The following is an 18,756-nucleotide window of genomic DNA, read 5'->3' as shown; positions in this document are numbered from 1 at the left end:
GCATGCACAGATTCAATTCAGTGTGGTTCACAAATACTTTTTAAAACATTCCTGTACTGAATATGAACAGACTTTTCTATCATTATTCCTGAACAATATAATGTGGCAGCTATTTTCATAAAATTCACATTGTACTAGGTGTAATAAATAATCTAGAGAAGTTAAAAGTATGTGGGGCAGGGGCTGGGGATTTAGCTCAGTGGCATAAGCGCCTGCCTTGCAAGCAGGCAGTCGTGAGTTTGATCCCCAGTACTGATAGAAAAGAAAAAGACAAAAAAAAAAAAAAAAAAAAAAAAAAAAAGTATGTGGGGCAGTGTGCATAGGTTATACAAAATACTATGTCATGTTATTATAAGGGACTTCAGCATCTACTAATTTTGGCATCTGTGGAGTCTATAATCAATCTCCCCTAGATCCCAAGGAATGATGTGTGGTGATATCTTTATAATACTGGGAAAAGCTAAGTCATATTATAAGTAGTAGATCACACCAACCTAGTGTCTTCAAATGGTGGAGGGCATTGTCTCTGAATATCACAGAACCTTCCAATTTTGGATTTTTTGTTTGTACTTTCAAAACATTTCTGAATTTATAAAATGTCCATTTTGTCTCCCCTATGTTATTCTCTCCTATAGCTTAAATTACCTGTTTACTCATTTAAAAATATCCTTAACTTCTTGTTTTCAAGAATTTAAAGACAAAGGTAACCACAGTGTGGCAATCAGCCTTCTGACACCATGACAAAATACCTGAGCGAAACAATGTAAAGCAGCAAAAATTTATTTTAACTCATGCTTTCAGAGGGCTCAATCTGTATCATTGGCTCTGTGGTCTCTGGGATGAGGTGAGCCAGAGCCTCAAGGTGGAGAATGTATAGGGGAGCAGAGATGCTCACTTTATGGTAGATGGAAGCAGAGAGAGGGTGAGAAGAAGTGATGGGACAGGATACAGTCCCCAAGGGCACATCTTCTAAAACTTTTCAACTTCACAGTTCCCTTCAACTGGATTCCAAAACTAAATTTCTGTCCACTCCTAAGAGGGCATCAGATTATGGGCCCATCCATGAGTTAACCCACTGATGGGGTCAGAGCCCTTGTGATCCTAAAGCCTAAAGCTTCACCTCTGATCACTGCCACATTGGGGCTCCAACACATAAGCTTTTGGGGGACACTTCAGATCCAAGCCGTAACAAAGATGCACATGGTGAAAAGCCACACTCTTTCCTGTCCTTACCTTCCTCTCCCTGGACCATAGTGATGATCATTGTTAGATTCTTACTCATCTTTTCAGGACATATCTAAAATACCAACACATACAGATATGTATTTTTAAATTCTATGTCTTACACAAAAGATAGCAAACTGTATTCATTATCTGACACCTTACTTTATCTACTTATACTTCACTGAGATATAATTTACAGTAAAACACACAAAACATAAGTGTATGGGACCATATATATTTTTTTTCTTTATTTCCTTTTCAAAAGTTATTTTCCTTTCAAAAGTTTCCTTTTCAAAAGTTATTTTGTGTGATTTTTCAAAAAAGCTTCACTGAGGCACAATTGGCATGTAATAATAAATTGCAACTAAACCCCTTATGAGCCATCATCACAATCAAAGCAGTAAACCCATGCATTAGCCTTGGAAGGGTCCTCTCGTCTGTTTTCTTATTAGCGATTTGCTAATAAGAAGGTGCACCTCCTGATTACTTCTTCGTGGCTTCTTCAGTTTCTTAACAACCCAAGAAAACAGAATGAAAGTTTTTTTTACCACTTCTTAGTCCTACTAACACTTAAATTTTGACAATCAAACATCTGACCTTAAGGGAGTTTGATAATATTAAAGATCTCAGCATAAAAAGTTTATTATATAGATATGTAAAAAGTTCTGGTGTCAGGCCTTCTGATCCTAGGTAGTTTAACTCAAAAAATAGAAGAATCTTGAAGCAAAACAAAACAAAACAGAACAACACAAAAAACTCACATGACTTCCATGGTATTTCAGAATTTTCCTTGTGAACAAGCCATGATTCTGGGAGGAAGGAAATGAATGCTTATCAGGTACATTTTATACATCATGCACTTTATATAAAACAAGCCTTAACTGCCACAGAGATGATATTAGCACTGCTCTTGCAGAAGAGGAAAAGGACCTGAGAATGTAAACAACTTGCCCAAGGTAACACAAGTGACCAGGGTTAGAGATGAAACTCAGAGCTATATTTTAGTATATGTGCTGCCAGAGCCAGCACTCAGAGCTATATTTTGGAACCTATTTTTTGCTTTTTAAGGCAGAGTTTCACTTTCAAGCTGGCTTTGAGCTCATTAGTAGCTCAGGATGGCCTCAGACTAGCAGTAATTTTCCTGCCTCAGCCTCCTGAGTGCTGGGATACAGATCCGTGATACCATGGCAGAGCCCATCCTTTTGTTATCATTGGTCTGCCTTCTGTTAAGGACTGTGTCCATGCAGCTGCATCCCTGACTGGGAATATATTAACTGCTAAATGGATAGACAGATAAAGACACCCACACACATGTGCACATAAACACACACAGTTATCTACATATCAGGATATACCATATGTGTCACTTCTTACATTTCCAAAGGCCTTAGGAAAAAAATATGGCAGTGTACAACAGAATATGGAGGCAAATTGGTTATTAAATTCATGGATAAGTATATTTTACCACTAAAATAAGCTTACATGTAACAAGCTGTTTCCAAATTTTATCATCCTTTAGTTAACAAGGACTGAAAAGTTATCCTCTATATGCTCTGCACTTCACTGAGGGCAAAACAAGGGTGAGATGGTAGTATCCATTGGCAAAGACTTATCATGTTGCTAGAGAAGTGAGGCTCTGTGTTCTGCAAAATCCCCATACAAGAACCAGCCTAAGTTAGCTACCAGTGAGACCCATGAGGGACACTTACCAAGACAATTATCAAGGTGGAGCAGGTTTAGTAAAAAACAGCAAGAAGTGGGGAAATACCAGGATGGCTGACAGCAGGACATCACTGCCACCGTGAATATGAGGGCATGGGAGGGGGCTGTGTAGGTACAGCAACTGGTGAGAACAGCAGCTGAGGGGCTGTGTTGAGTTTTAAGGAGGTGAATTCCAGTTGTGCTGTGTCGGGGGAGTCCACATTCCATCCTCACTCTGCCACCGTACTCTGATCCCTTGCTTGGTATGTCAAGAGCAGACCAGAGGGTATTGGAGCTATGTGAATGCAGCCCTCAGAGGTCAGCCTCCCAAGGCACAGGGCAGTAAGGAAAAAGACAGGAAATGAAGGCGGTCTCTGAGGGACCAGATGGGGAAGATTCAATGTAAACTTGTGCTGGGGGGAATTATAGAAGGCTTTCCTGGGCAGTGTAGTAAAGGAGCAATTCCAGGTCCCTCGAATCTCAGAGTCTTAAATTCGCTTCTCTTCTTAATTCAGCAGCTTGCCCTGGTTCTCAACAGAAGCTCTGTAAACCCGAGGGTTGTCTTCTTATTGTAGTCATCATTTCCTGCAGAACACGAGTGCCAGCTGTTCAGCTCAAGCCCTTGCCGAAGAGGTGGTAATGGATGTATGCTTAGTGATCACACTGTGATGTAACTTGACATTCAAGGTAGTAGATGCCTAGATAATGCTGAATGCTGGTGTTACTTATTGGTTTGAATGAGGCCTTCCTCATTAATTCATTATCTTGCTAGAGAGACACTTGCATTTTGGCTGTAGCTTTTAAGTGATGGTGGAGACTATTATTAACTATTATTCCAAACAATATGCTTGCATATTTGACAATGCAGAAACCAAATTTAGCTGTGTGAATTATAGACAACTGCACCCTTATAATGTCACTGTGATGTCCTAATTTTTAAGAAATTGAAGGTTGACAAAGACAACTTTAAAGGTTTAAAATGATATTTTATATACTAAGCCATTGCCCTTGAAAGATGTATAGACCCTTACAATGTTCCCAGAACTCTCAGGAAGATAACTAATGTTCTTTCAAAGGAAGGGCAGATGCTAAACATCAAATACTTGTCAAAGCTTGAAGTGCCATCAATTTACTAATGAATTGTTTTGAAATTGAGGGAAACCTAAGATTCATTTCAGTGATGTAAATCACACACTTCTTCCCTCTTCTTCCCTCTTTTTCCCTCTTCTCCAAAAATCCTAAGACAATGCTCATGTCATACTGACCATTAGTTTATATTTTGATGAATGACAAGATTATTTCCATGCTTCTGACTATATCTCAAATCTTCTTGAAAGTAATCACTTTTCATCAGGCCTTCTGCACATACTTGGCAAGAAAAGACAGTGACCTTTGAAAAATATTCCATGGCTCTGAATCATCCAAATGTACTATAGCTTTATTCTTACAGATAAGAGAAACCAAGAATATTTTGGAGAATGGTGAAATCTACTAATGTAACTGAATTTGATTCATGCTTACTGGGAGCCTATTGTATAATTCTGGGCAAGTTTCTTGTCTGAGTTTAGTCTTTATAGTTTATTTTAGAGATAAAGGTAACACTACTATCCTGCATGTTTATTATAAACAGCAAATGGATGTGCATATCAATACCATGTTCAAAAAATGAGATATTTTTCCTAAAGGTGCTTGCTATACAGACTACAGTGAAATAACCAACCCAATTGTAGCAATTCATGAGCCTTTTCACAATTCAGTGTTGTGAGATAAGCACATAATTTTGTGTATTTATTATATATATAAATACCTCAGTTTATGAATGCTTGTTTATGCAATTTGATTCACTAACAGGAACATTTGGCAAAATTTTGCTTCTGTTCATAAACTTCACATAAGGTGACAAACATGACCGTGGCCATCTTCCCCAGAATCTCAGAACAAATTAAGTTTTGGAAAATATGTTTTCTGATAAGTCAAGATGGCATATGATGATGTAAGGAAATGCTGCATCTATATTCAAACTCATCCTTTAGGATGCAGAACCCATTTGTTGGGATTCCCTGATTGGTAGTCCAAGTAGCCTAGATAACTCAGGGACCATGGTAACTGGGATGGGGATTTCAGTAGTAATTTTCTTATATACTGACTGTTGTACTGCTCACACATAGGGAAATAATACTTCCAGACGTGGGAAGGATATTGATGTTAGATTGTGTTCTTGCTCTGATGATGCTGCAAGGTTTAAGTGTCTTCAACCTTAATGGTTTCAAAATGACAGACACTTTATAAGTCAGGGATTTTTTTAAATTATCATCTCTGTCTTGATTCAGAGATCTGTTAAAGCTTTGGGAGAGAAGTAATGGGTTTTTCTGATTTTGAAAGAAATTCTTATGTGGCGGGTAATACTGTATAACATATAATTTATAACAATAAAGACATTTGCTCTTAAAATTCTTACAAATATTTTTTTTAAATATTTTGAGACATGGAGCTTATTTTCATGTTTTATGTGCAGTACAGCCACTGAATCTAAGTAAAGTGTAAAATAGAAGGAACAGAGAGAAGGATTAAAGGAAAAAAATTTTTCCCTAAAGGGGAAATTAGTAGTGAATTGCCTAGATTCTAGATCCTTCTGTCTCAGTCTAAATCCCGACTCGAGTATTTAAGAGTTGCATGAGTCTTGGATAAGTCACTGAACTTCTCTCTGCCTAAGCAACTAAAATTTTAAGATCTAACATAAGAATGTTCTGCAGTTAAATCAGGTGGCATGTATTAAGTGCTCAGATGTGCAGGGACAGATAATGAACATAACTTAAATCTTAGCTTGTTACCTTTCTTGGGTTCATTCTTTAGGGTATTTCTAATGGGTGAAAATTTAGGCTTCACTTTGTTATACATATTTATTTTGAGCTACTTTTCATATTTATCAAAGTTACACAGGACTTGTTTAAAAATTAAATTGAATTTAAAAGTTAATAATGAAAAACAACTGTTCTCACTTCCACAACTACCTGTGACCTTGCTGTCCAAAGATGATTGCTTTTAATCCATTCTTTCAGTTGATTATTCTAGAATTTACCTCCTTGGTTCTAAATAATACTTAAGTCCTGTTATTTTTTGATTTGCTATTACCAGATGTGACTTATTAGTTTGTATGACAGTGGGCAAGTTTAGTATTTATGCATTCCATTTTAGGTACTTTTCTCATTGGTTGTATAGAATACCCGACATTTACAAATTAAAGGAAGAAAGGTTTGTTTCAGCTCACAGTTTGTAGAGGGTTCAGTCTATAGTCGGCTGTCTCCAGGGCAGGCTGGCACGGAAGAGGGACATCACAGAGGACAAACAGTTCTTATCGTGGCAGGCAGAAGACAGCAACCAGCAAGGGCAGCAGTGAGCCTCCGTTTCCCTTTTATCTCATCCCAGATACAAGCCTTTCAGTAGGTGTCACCCACACCCAGGTTGGGCTTTCCATCACTCACACCCAGCACTATGATAACCAAATAGTGGACTAATCTAATCCCACGACCCTTATTCCCAGTATCACTCTCTTAATTCACGTTCACCTAAATCTAGCCACCTCCGAAAACGCACCACCTATCACGGCATGAGACTTTGGGGGATGTCTACATATAAGCCATTACGTTCCTTATTGTATTCCGAATTTTTTTTGAGACAAAGTCTTACTCTGTAATTCAGGCTGGCCTTGAACTCATGGCAATCCTCCTGCCTCAACCTCTCAAGTGCTGAGATTACAGGCATGTGCCACCATGCGTGGCTTCTACTTCTCTGATTCTTTCAACATAGTTTCATCAAATTTATGGTTAAATCACATTTAGTGTTTGTTATGACTGTGTATTTATTGTTCACTTTTGGGCAAAGTGGTATGTTGTAGCTTACACTTTGTTCATTTTAGAAATTTTTGTTTTTAGTATGGATACTAATTACCTTTTATTTCCCTTTCCTTATATTTCTGGATCACATGATCATTTAGATCTGCCAAAATCTTCTATAATAAAACCTTCGTTCGCAAGCCTAATTTGTTGCAGAAATATGCTGACAAATACTTGTCTATTAAAGTGAATTTTCCCATGAGAAATAATGGAAACTCAGATGATTCATTCCACATACTGGGTTTTATTTATTTTAGATTTATTCATATAAAATCATCACAATATTGTAATAAAAATAATAAAGAAAATATAAAATATAAGGAAAAATTAACTTGTACTTACCTTTAAAAACCTTCCTGGCTGGTGTGAGGGAGAGGAGAGAGAGGAGGGTTACTGGGTAGGGTGACTTTCATTACCACTCACAGAATCAGTCTTTGTATCAGCTCAATGGAATCTTTTTCTTTTTATGCCACTTTAACAAGGAACCTATCCAATGGCACTAGCTCCTGCCTCCTTTTAAGCATTTCACAGAAATGTGACAGTCTATTATCATTACACAGATTCATCGGTCTCACTTCTACAGCCCTGTTATTCAGGAGGTACTTTTCTACAAAACGTTGCACTGTATCCCACAATTTCTACATCTTCCTAATCTCATATGAAGTGAGGGCTTCCTCTGCGGGAATTGTCTCTGCAGGATTCCTTCTCTCCTCCTCCCCTGCAAATGAGATCTCTACCATAGCCTTTTGCTGTTGGGAGACCAACATTCACAATCTCAGGATGGGGGTGTTGGGAGTAGAACCACTGGCTCATGTGACCTTTGGTATCACATATCACTCACATTGCAAGACATACTTGTTTATCAAGTTAAAATTTATTAGAAAGGTTTGTTTGTGTGGTGAAATACTCGCAGAACAAGTTACTCATGATTCAAGGTTTTACTGTATTTTGCTTTCAAATGCTCTAATGATTTAAATAATCATCCAATTCCATTGTTCTCCGAGGTTTCCCTCTCCAAACTCTTTGCTGCCCCAGCTTACCTCAGCTGTACCCTAAGGCCGGCTGCCCAGCTCCCTCTAGATTTTCCTTCTACTTTTGCTGTGTGCTGTGTCTCTATCTTACGTTACTGCCTTATTTTTCTTTAGCATATCCTCTAGAGGTTTACTGAGAAAAGGTACATTGGAAGTACCATTATAGATTCCTTACATATTTGAAAAGGTCTTCATTCTTACACTTGATCGATGCTTTGGGTGGTTATAGAATTCTAGGTATGAACACAATTTCCCCTCAGAATTTGGAAGTTAACCTTTGTTCAACTTTTGCCTTCCAGTGTTGTTATTGAAGATCTGATTTCCTTTGCATGCGACTATTTTGTTTTGTGTAAGTGCTTTTATTGTTGGCTTTTGTTTTGTTTTGTTTTGCTTTTTGAGACAGGGTTTCATTATATAGTATGGGCTGGCCTCACGGTGATCCTCCTGCTTCAGCTGCCTGAGCGCTAAGATTAGAGGCATGTACCACCACGCTGATTTCTTCTTTTTTAAAATACTTGACATACTTTCAAAAAGTTTTTTATTTTTTTGAGGCAGGGTCTCACTGTGTAGCCCAGGCTGACCTCCAACTCGCAGCAATCCTCTTGCCTCTGCTGGGATCACAGGCGTGTACCTCTATGCCTGGCTTCCTAGTGTACTTTAAAGTGGATCATTGTTTATTCATTCATATTCTTGCCATTAGATGATTACTTTCAATCTAGTATTCAGTTCTAGGAACATTTATATTATTTCTCTAATACTTTTCCCAGTTCTTTTTTCTTTCATTCCTTTCTCAGGACTGCCACCAGCTGACATCAGATTTCTTGAAATGACTCTAAATTTCCTACCTTTATCCTTTGACTTTTCTCCTCTTCCCTTGCTTTTCCACTCTTGGAAGATATTGCCGCAAATACATTTGCTGATCTCCCTCTGAGCACTCACACATAAACATTTTAGTTTTTATAAATAATATTTAGTTATACTACAAAATTCAAAATTACAAAAAAGAATATAGGTAGAAAATAAACCTCCCACTGGCCCTCACGGTTTAGTCAGTTTACCTCCTTGCAGGGAATATTTGGCACAACAGATGCTGAGAGACAGCTTTGAGTTAAAAGACAAGTATTTGATGAGAGTCTGCATACCGGATGATAGATCTCCCAGTTCTCTTTTCCCCTTCTGGTTGGAATGATGTCATTCAGGCAATGTTCTCCTAGATAGAAACTGGTTGCATGCTTTGCTACTGAGCACAGCCTTGACTATCAGATCATTGGGTCCTTCCTCTTGGGTTGGTAAGATTCCCCCAAAGCAGAACATTCTAATGTCTTGTTTAGACAGTGTAAATCTAATTGATAACATTGAGAAAAAGAGCTATGGTGGGGGTGGGGGTTGTTTGCACCTTAGATATTTCAATTTCTATCCGAGTTTTCTGTCTTTGTTTGTTTTGTTTTTGCACTGCTGGGGATGGAGTCCAGGTCCTTGCACATGCTAAGCAAATGCTCTGCCTCTGAGCTATACCTCCCACCCTCATATTTTTCTATTTTTAATATTGTGTCATTACACTGAACTGCACTTGGTCTCTTAGTCTAGTTTTGCCTTCTTTAGAAGGTATTTTGTTAGCATGGAGGAAGGAGAGTCATCTGATTAAATAGGATTAAACTGGTTCCTGATTAAACTGGATTTGAAAATGATAATTCTTTTGTTTTCTGTTCTTTAGATTGTATAATTTCTATTAATCTGTTTTCTTGCTTACTGACATTTTCCTTTGTTATCTCTATCCTATTCTATGTCCATAGGGTAAATATTTATTTCAGCTATTATATTCGCTAGGATTTCTATTTCTTATAGTTTCTATATCTTTGCTAAAGTTTCCTCTTTTTATTCATTATGAATATGTTGTTTTTTACAACCTAAATGTAGTTATAATAACTATATACATTAAAATTATCATTTGCATACTTTAAACATTTAAGGATTGTCAAGATCACTTAATTTTTCTTGAGAATGGATCACATTTTTCTACCTTCATGTATTGGATAATTTTGGATTGTACTCTAGATATTGTGAAAGTTTTCTTGTGCATAATCTGAAAGATCTAAGTGTATCTATATTTGATTTAGTTATTAATTGTCTTCCTTGGATTCAAGGTGAAAGCTCTAATTCTGGGAAGCAGCTGAAGCCACCTTTTTGTTCTTACATATTTAACTGGGCTGTTCCCACTTTGCCCTGTACATAGGCATTTTAGGAGTCATCCAGAGCAAAGTTTGCAATTTGTGGAGTTTATATTTTGTGGCTCCCCCTCTTTGGCCTGCTCCTTTCTAATGTTACTTCTTATTCTTCAGTTGTTGTGGTTACTCTGAATGCTTTTCCTTGGTTCTTCAGATCAGAAAAAATAAGCTTTTTTATAAAATCACTGTTTCAGCAGTGCCACCTGGCTACCTTCCCTCCATCCAAGAGCAAGACAAACAAAAACCGGAAATTCACCTTACCATCTGTGCCATTCTTATCTTCCAAATGTCAAGGTCGAACCTGCCTACTTTTGTTTACTCTGTAGTACTTTCAGATTAATTAAAAATGTTTTCTCAAAGTTTATTTGTGGAAGAGCAAGTCCAACAGGAGCTTTCTCTACTGCATCAGAAATGGACTGTTTCTAACAACCTTTTTAGCAAGTCTGTTTTCAATCACGAGCTCAATTCCATAGTAATTTGGTATCACCAATTTCTAAGCTTTGTTGAATCTGTGAGTTACAAATGACAACAGCCACTGATGTTATAGTCATCTCCGTGTGTGTGTGTGTGTGTGTGTGTGTGTGTGTGTGTGGTGTGTCTGAGCATAAATAGCATGTAAACAAATTGCAAGGTAATGGAAGCTACTCTTCCATTTTGTAAATTTTTTTCCAGCTCTTCTAGATCAAAATAAGAGTGTTCCTTTAAATTAGTACTGTTTAAAATGTGACCAGGAACTTCCAGTATCAGAATTGCCTGGAGTGCGCCATGCAAATTTCTGGACTTTACCTAATCTCTGTGATTCAGATTATGGGTGGGGGGGGGAGTAACGTTTAAGAATTTGCCCCCAGGAAATGCTTCATGGTGTTGCCTATCATTCTTAAGCCATTAAACTGCATAATCAATAACTTACTTCCTGATGTTTGTTTTGCTTCCTAGGTACCAGGCCGCAGAAGTATTGTTTGCTTTAAATGGGACTGGTATTACTGGTTAGACACAAAAGCACCTGATTTGGAGTCAGCAAATTTGTTTCAGGACAACAAATACAAACAGTTGTGAAGCACTCGGCATGATAAGAAATTGTTCATCTTTTTCTTTTCCCAGAGTCAGTCTGAAATGGCTTTTGAAATGAGTTTTTGAAATGCAGAGGTCTTCATAACATCTATTAAGATAAAATTAGTTAATTCCTGTCAAGAAGCTACCATAGTGTACAGTAAAAATGAGTCCACTAAAAAGAGCTAAGTTTCTTTCTGTTATCTCTGATTTCCTTTCATTCACATTTGGTTAAGCAATATTAATCATATTGCTCTATATGATCATAATATCATAATGTCAGTCATTTTAGGATCCTACTTATATACTAGAAATCTTTGTGAAGGTTATCTCACTAACTTTGGGAATTGAATTTTGCCCTTACCTTACTACAAATTCAAAAGCACAAAGAAAGTCTAACTGGTCTGCTAGATCAATTTAATTAGGAACTGGCTCATCCTTAATTCTTGAATTTAGCTTATCAATAGATTCATTTTAGAGAAGTCAATGTCTCTGTGGCGAAGCAATGCTTCAGAAATGCAAGATTATCCTTTCCCTAGGGAACTCATAGTACTGTAATCTTATAGGTTTACATGTTCGTAGGTAGTAGCAGAAATACAATGAAGTGGTTTCTTGGCTTTTTGGAAAATCATGGGTTGATGTGAATGAATGGGACACTGGCCATGAGCAGAACAGAAACTCTGCAAAGGAAATGATTCTTTGGGGCTGGATCAGTAGAAAGAGCTTCACAAGAAAATGGTTCCTCAGGGACAAACTAAGGTTTGTAGAAGAGTAGACCAGCAGGAGTGGCACTGCACTCAGGTGCATATCAGGAGCAAACACAGCAATAGAGGAGATGAACTTGCCAGCAGATGTAGCTAGGAGCTGTTCTGGGACAGAGAGTAGGGTAGAGGGTTTGAGATTGAAGGTTTGTTGGAGCAAGACCAGCTGGTAGAGGGTCAGGAAAGCTTTGTAGGTATACTGTGAGCCTGGGCTTCATGTTAGACAATTCACTGAGAACACTGAGGTAGCAAGTTGATAGTGAGCATTTTTACATTCATTATCTTAAGTTACCCGATTACCAATTGACCAGAAGACAAAAGCCACCAAAGAGACTGTAGTACAAACCATGTCTAGGGTTTCTTTTGATTTCACTGAGTACCCCAGAGAAACATTTCTGCAAAATAGATATTCTTATAGAGTAGATGATCAGCCAAGAGTGATACAGATGAAAGGAAGAAATGGTGTTCTTTTGGAACGTTACATCTAGTTGGAATCATCTTTGTTTCCTCAGGCTAACTTCCTTAGCACTCAGTTCTTCCGGAGGTTAGAGTTAATACTGAGAATTTTGAAATTCTCAGAGTAAATAAAAGTTTTTTTGTTTCTTTGTTGGAGTTTTCTGTTCTTTTGCACCTGACATAGATAGTTGACTTACTTGCTTAAGAATGAACATGTGTGATTTGGAATTCAATCCAACAGGAATTTCTTGAAATATCTGAAGTCAAGGGGGTCTTTTGTCTTATGAGTACACATTTTAAAATATCCTGTTAGCTATGGACTGAAAAGCTTTGTTTCCTAAGGAAAGTTACTCCAAACAGTTACCATGCTATAGGAGAAGCATATGTGGATATAACTGAACCCGTTTTTTATTCCTAATTGAAATAAAACTGAGTCTCTGGCTTAACTTAAAATGTCTGACTTTACTCACAAAAGACAAAATAATTTGTACTCTTGTACTGGTTTTTTTTTCCCTGAAATTAAATTCGAATCACTTACAATGGTATTAAATCTTGTCTTGTTGGAACTCTGGAATACTTTAGAATCTCAAACAGATTGAGACACAGATAGTGTCCTACAAAAATGATGAAATATTAATATCACAAGGTTCTGTTTCCTTCTTTTGTTTTGTTTTGTTTTTGAGTCACTGTTTTACCGTGTAGTCCAGGCTGGCCTGGAACTCACAGCAATCCTACTTCAGCCTCCCAAGTGCTGTAATTACAGGTATGTGCCACCAGCTCTGGCTCACAAAGTCCTCTTGACTCAGGAAACCTAATTTTTTTTCTGTCAGATTTCTCAATTGCTTTCTTTCTTTGTTTCTGAATTTTTCTCTTAGTTATTCCCATTTTTCAGATAGTGAAATTTAGACTCTAGAATAAAGTAAGCATTGTGCTCATGTCTTGGAATTGTATATCTTTTTTCAAAGACCAAATGCAACAGAATGAACCTAAGACCTTTACATTGATGTACATCCCCATCTCTTTTAGTCTTTTTTAAAATTTTGAAATAAATTCTAAATCGCAGAGTTGCCACTGGGCGTGAACTTGAGGTCTTCTTGCCTCAGTTTTCTGGAGCACTGGGGTTACAGGCTCACACCACGGCAGGGCCTGATTTATATGTATATTGTTTTTGGGAGACAGAAATAGAAATAAAAGGCAAACCTGGCCCAACTCAAGGCTCTAGTAACTTCTAAAGTTGGCCTTTTATGAGACTCTAAACCTGTAGTTCATCCACTGAGACACAGATGGGTCTTTAAAGGAGGCAACAGGGATTTAAAAATTATTTTTATTACCTCAAGAAGTCCCAGAGAGATTGCACATTTCCCAAAAATAAAACTGCATTAATTAACAAGAATGTCATGGCATTTTTGTTTTTGATTAGAGTTAAATTAATGCAGTTTGATAACATTGATTATCATGAAGCTGTGATTATAGTTATATATGTCTTAGATGATTAAAATGTGAAAATAGGTTGATTATGTCTTAATAAATGCAGTTTATTTGATAAGGAGGAATTTGTAAGACCTGAAATCTAGCAGAAAAAAAGCAACAAATTTTCCGAAGTCCCTCCATTAAATATTAGTACACTAAATTCTAAAATGTATCTATTTAAAGAATTTTTAAATTCTCTGATTTTTCATTTATATTTTTCTGTTCTAGTACTGTGATTGAAATCCAGGGAGGATTGAGGCTGTTTTATTTTGAGACAGTCTTGCCTGTGCAGTCCAAGTTGGCTTCAAACTCACAATCTCCTTCCTCAGCCTCCCAAATTCTGGGATTACAGGTGTGCTCCACCATGTTCAGCCCTTCCTGCCCTCTTTTATTTATTTATTTTTTTAATTTTGAGATGAAATCTTGCTAAATTGCTAAGGCTGGCCTTGAATTTTAGATTCTCTTTCCTAAACCCCTGAGAGTAGCTGGGATATGCCACCATGTCCAGCTTATTTTCTGCTTCCAAAGTCACACTTTTTCCATTTGTCAAAAATTACTAGAGAAATGGAATTACTGTATCTTTTAAAGAAGAAGCAGAAAAGCAGCTCTTCATAGAATCTGTGTGTGTGTGTGTGTGTGTGTGTGTGTGTGTGTTAAATGTCAATGATCACAAAAACTTCTGGTTTCTCTTCCTTGTTGAATACGTTATTGCTTTGATTTCTGCTCCCTGAGGATGCTTGGGAAGTGAAGATTCTTCTCCCCACCTAAATGAAAGTAATTTGAAATTTCTTTGAACAGTACTAAGTACTTTCACTTGCTGGGATATGAAGAATTCATTGGCACTAAATTTATAAAGCCATTCATCCAAAAAATTGAAATCGAAGAGACTAAGTGCCTCTCTTGGGTTCCCACTTCTGTTGGGCAGGGTTCTGCGGTCCAGTGTCTGTCTCATAAGCAAACGCGGCCATGCATGCCGCTCCCACTTCCTCCAGGGTCCCTCCTGGTTTTGCAGCTGGCCCTTGTGGTATGATCCAAATATTCGTACTTTCGAACGAGTGGAGGATACTTGCTTGACCTTGATTGCTTCCTGGTCCTCTTAAATTATAATCTTTCACATCGTCCGATTCCTGTGCCATGATTGCAGAACTGAATCTTAAAGATTCTTTTGGAACCACAAAATTTCATATATTTATTCTCTCTAGTAGCTTTAATGTGAAAGTATAAAGTCAGGTTGCTCTGCCTTACATTTTTGATACTAATTATAAATAAAATCCATCCCACCATCCACTGGTCCAAAGTCTGTCATCAAAAGCTATCTAGTTTTAACGATGTGTGTACTGATTTTTCTAACCCTGATTTAACAAACTGAGTAAATGTGGATGTTGATTGTAGACTTAGAAGAAACTATTTGAAAGCAACCACACAAATATTATATTGAGAAACAAAGAGGAAAGTTAAGTTTATCATTCTGCCAGAAGTTAATAGATACCATTTTCATACATGACAGCATTTAATAAGGGTGGTTAAGCCAGTTTGGTAAGTATAAATAGAGAAGTACAACATATTTTCCAATCTCTGATGAATTAGACTTGTCAAAGACATTTCTTTGAGGAAGTAGCTTTCTTCCCTAGCTAAGGCGACAGGTTGGGGTTTTTGTAATCATGCTCAGATCACTGTGGCTTTGGGAGTCACTTGTCTGACTCACCTGGCTGGGCTGCTCTAGACACACAGTCTAGAGTTTATAGTGCTGCAGGGCAGTGACTGAGCTCTTTGTTCCCCAGGGCAGGCCCTTTAAAGGTTAAAGTGGTGGGGTGATGGGAAAGGCTCTAGGCTGAACATGTGAGAACGCATGAGCTGCTAAATTTAAGCCGCATTCCTCTCTTATCTGTTCTGATTTCAGAGACCACTCTAGAGCATTTCTTTGCCCGAAGGAACCATCAGGCATGACCCCTTCTGCTGAGTCCACGAAGGCATCCATGAACTTGGAGACAACACCAGAATTCACTTAGTGTGCGTCACAGGAACTATTTGCATGATCTCTTCCTGTCTATTGGAGCACATCACACAAAGCATGTGACAATGACAAAAACAGCTTCATCTACTCAGGTGCCTCAGGTACAAAGAAAGGGCAGGGCAGATGGTCTCGAAGGACCATTTAAGCTCTAACTTTCTGTAACCTGAAGTTTCCTTAAGCAGGAAACCTCAGTGTTCTGGTACAACACTATTAACCAAGATGATATCAGTTTGTTGGCAAACTAACATATGTTCAAGACTCATTTAGAAAGGGGGGAAGCTAGGTTGAGAAAAACCATATGCTTCAAAGAACATATTTTAATGTTTAAAAAAAGGAAAAAAAAAGAAAAAACTACACCTGAAAGACCACTGTTTTCTTTTTGCTGGTCCAGAAAAGACCAGTTCTGACACTTTAAGTGACTGTCTGCTTTGGAATCTTTTATCCCAGAGATTTGAGGATTAATGATTGAAAGATTTTAATTATATAATTTTTCATGCTTCCAGACATGGCTTTAAAATTCTTCACTTTCTGTTCGTCTTCATTCTAAGCTCTCTCCTGTACAAGAGACCTGTGGGGCATAACCTCTGTGAGCACTCTGCTAGGTATTTATTACTAAGTCAGGTGTCATTTATTTAGAATTTACTCTGGGCCATCCCTCATGGTTCTAAGCCTATCGTGTCTAATCTTCACAGTATTCTCATGATTTACCCTTATCCTCATTGTAAGATGAAGAAACAGGAGATTTTTGAGAGACTGAGTAATTTACCTGATGTGATACAAATGTAGAGAAACAGGATTCAGACTAAAGTAGGTTTGACTGGAAAACTTGCATTCTCCATCCATGTGCCATAGAGTTCCCCTTCCTGTTGTCACAAAAGAGAATACTAAGTGCCCCTTTGCTCTGTGGGGAGGATAGCATTAGCAAATGTCGTCTGCTTGAAGTCACCCTTTGTGGTGGAGAACAGGAGATGCGGTAGAAGGGATTCTTTTGCCAGCTTCCTCAGGAAAGTAAAAATATACAACCTGGTAACATTAACAGAATCTAAAAATAGATTCACACAAAGCAAAACTCCACATCTTATAAGAACACATTCAAACAAAATGGTGTGTATTAAGCCCTTAAATTGATAGCGCCTGAGCATTGGAAATAAGAGCGAGAAGCAGGACTAACAGGTAACAATCAGAAGGGGCCTTATAAGAACCTAACGTGGGAACTGAGAAACAACACAATTAATGAAGCCATTTACACTTGAGCTTCCCTGCTCCCTCTCCCAGAAGACAGTAAGAACCAGGGCAAGGGAGAAGTATATCAAGCTAAGACAAAACATGGGCTGAAAAGGAGGACCTGATTGAGCACCTTCTTCCTCACATTATCCCTAATTTAGTCCTCAATTGGGTGAGTTTTAATGCAAACATCAGCCATACACAAGCATGAGGTTGATGTCATGAAACATTTCATTTTTTCCAGAAAATAAAAGGTTTGAGATCCCGCCATTGATGCATTAAATGTGTATAGATGAGAAAAACTCTCAGTATGCAAAGCAAAATGTTCAAGCAAGAAAGGACAGTGACAGCTACTTTGCCGATGAGAAGGCCAGGGTCAGAGTGGCTGGAGGAGTAGCACCATGGTGACATAGCTGGGTTGGACAAAATCCAAGTGACAAGCAGTTCTCTTCCTATTGTTTACACTGTGACTGCTTCACCTGCCTTACCTGATCTCTGAACATTTCTCTGTTGAACAAGGGGTGGATCTGTTGGCCAGTTTTTCTCCCCTTCATTCCATTGGCTTGGCAGAGCCTTGACGAGCGAGAGTACTCAGTCAATGTTAATGGTGATTGTGGCTAATACTAAGATAATGTTTGAATCTTCAGACTCTAATAAGGAAATTAGCTTTGTAATGTTTGTTCTGGATGAGTATTGCTTTTTCATTTTGCTCTAGGCTTAGATCTCTTGGGCCACCTTGTAAGGAACTATGTATTTTACTAAGCAAAAGATGATGATATTTATATCTCAGCTTTCAGATGAGTGCAAACTATGCAAGTGAGTGACGAAGTGTGTAGCAAACTTTGGCCCAAAGGCATTTGAGTGTGTATCTGATAGGGAAAGTATGAAAATCTGCTTTAACAAAGATGGTTGGAGTGGACCCAAAGGCAGATTGTGGCTGTGAGCAGAGTCCACCCAAACTTGCAAGCCAGGTACCTGTATCTACCTGACTCCTTTGCAATGAGAACCAAACAAAGACAGAAAAATGACATCCAACCTACCAAGAGACAACACAAAGCTCTTTGTGAAAAGATGAGTGTTTGGGAAATACAAAGTGAGTGGAAGTCTTTGTAAGTCAGAGCAATCTAAAAAGACAGCTTGAAACCCAACATTTCTGAACAGGAAATAATAATTTTAAAAGAAGATAAAACTACCAAGAGCATTTTCTTCTCACACCGAGAGTGCATGTGTAATGTCTGAATAATTATGTCTTGTATCTGATAACATCATGTGGCTATTTGGGTCAATGAAACTCACAACAGAATTCATAAGTTATTGCCCATCTCTTTGCTGGCTGACCTTCTGTTTAGCAGGTGGCTAGTTTTTTCCTCTATAGATGAGACAAATCGAATCACAACTAGACTACTTGAACTTTTAAAATATTCCATTCTGAGTGTTATGATAGCAGTGGTGCAGTCTCTTATATTCGTGATGCACCCACCAGCTTACAGCGTGGTTTCACATCTTACAGTTGTGCCTTTCTGTCATCAGGGCTGGTGTTGTTACCACTCCCCTTCCACTTACACATAGGAAAACTGAGGTTCAAAAAGCTTGTGCGAGTTGCATAGGAACTGAGGGTCAGTAAGCTGCAGAGCCCATACTCAGATTTAAACCTTTTGATCAGTTTTATTTGAACCTTTGACTGGTTTTCCTTTCTCATTTGTTCAT

The 18,756-nt window shown here is 37.9% G+C and overlaps 1 pseudogene; it reads right to left on the bottom strand.

Moving 5' to 3' along the window:
• Positions 1–14,464: 14,464 nt before the first annotated feature.
• Positions 14,465–14,950, bottom strand: LOC111754772 (protein archease-like; annotated as a pseudogene).
• Positions 14,951–18,756: the final 3,806 nt, after the last annotated feature.

This window comes from Cavia porcellus, unplaced genomic scaffold, assembly GCF_034190915.1.
Source record: "Cavia porcellus strain 051 isolate PalLab524CR breed Dunkin Hartley unplaced genomic scaffold, mCavPor4.1 scaffold_24, whole genome shotgun sequence".
NCBI classification, from domain to species: Eukaryota; Metazoa; Chordata; class Mammalia; order Rodentia; family Caviidae; genus Cavia; species Cavia porcellus.
Note: the sequence above shows the minus strand (reverse complement) of the source record. Positions and strands in the feature narration are given on the sequence as shown.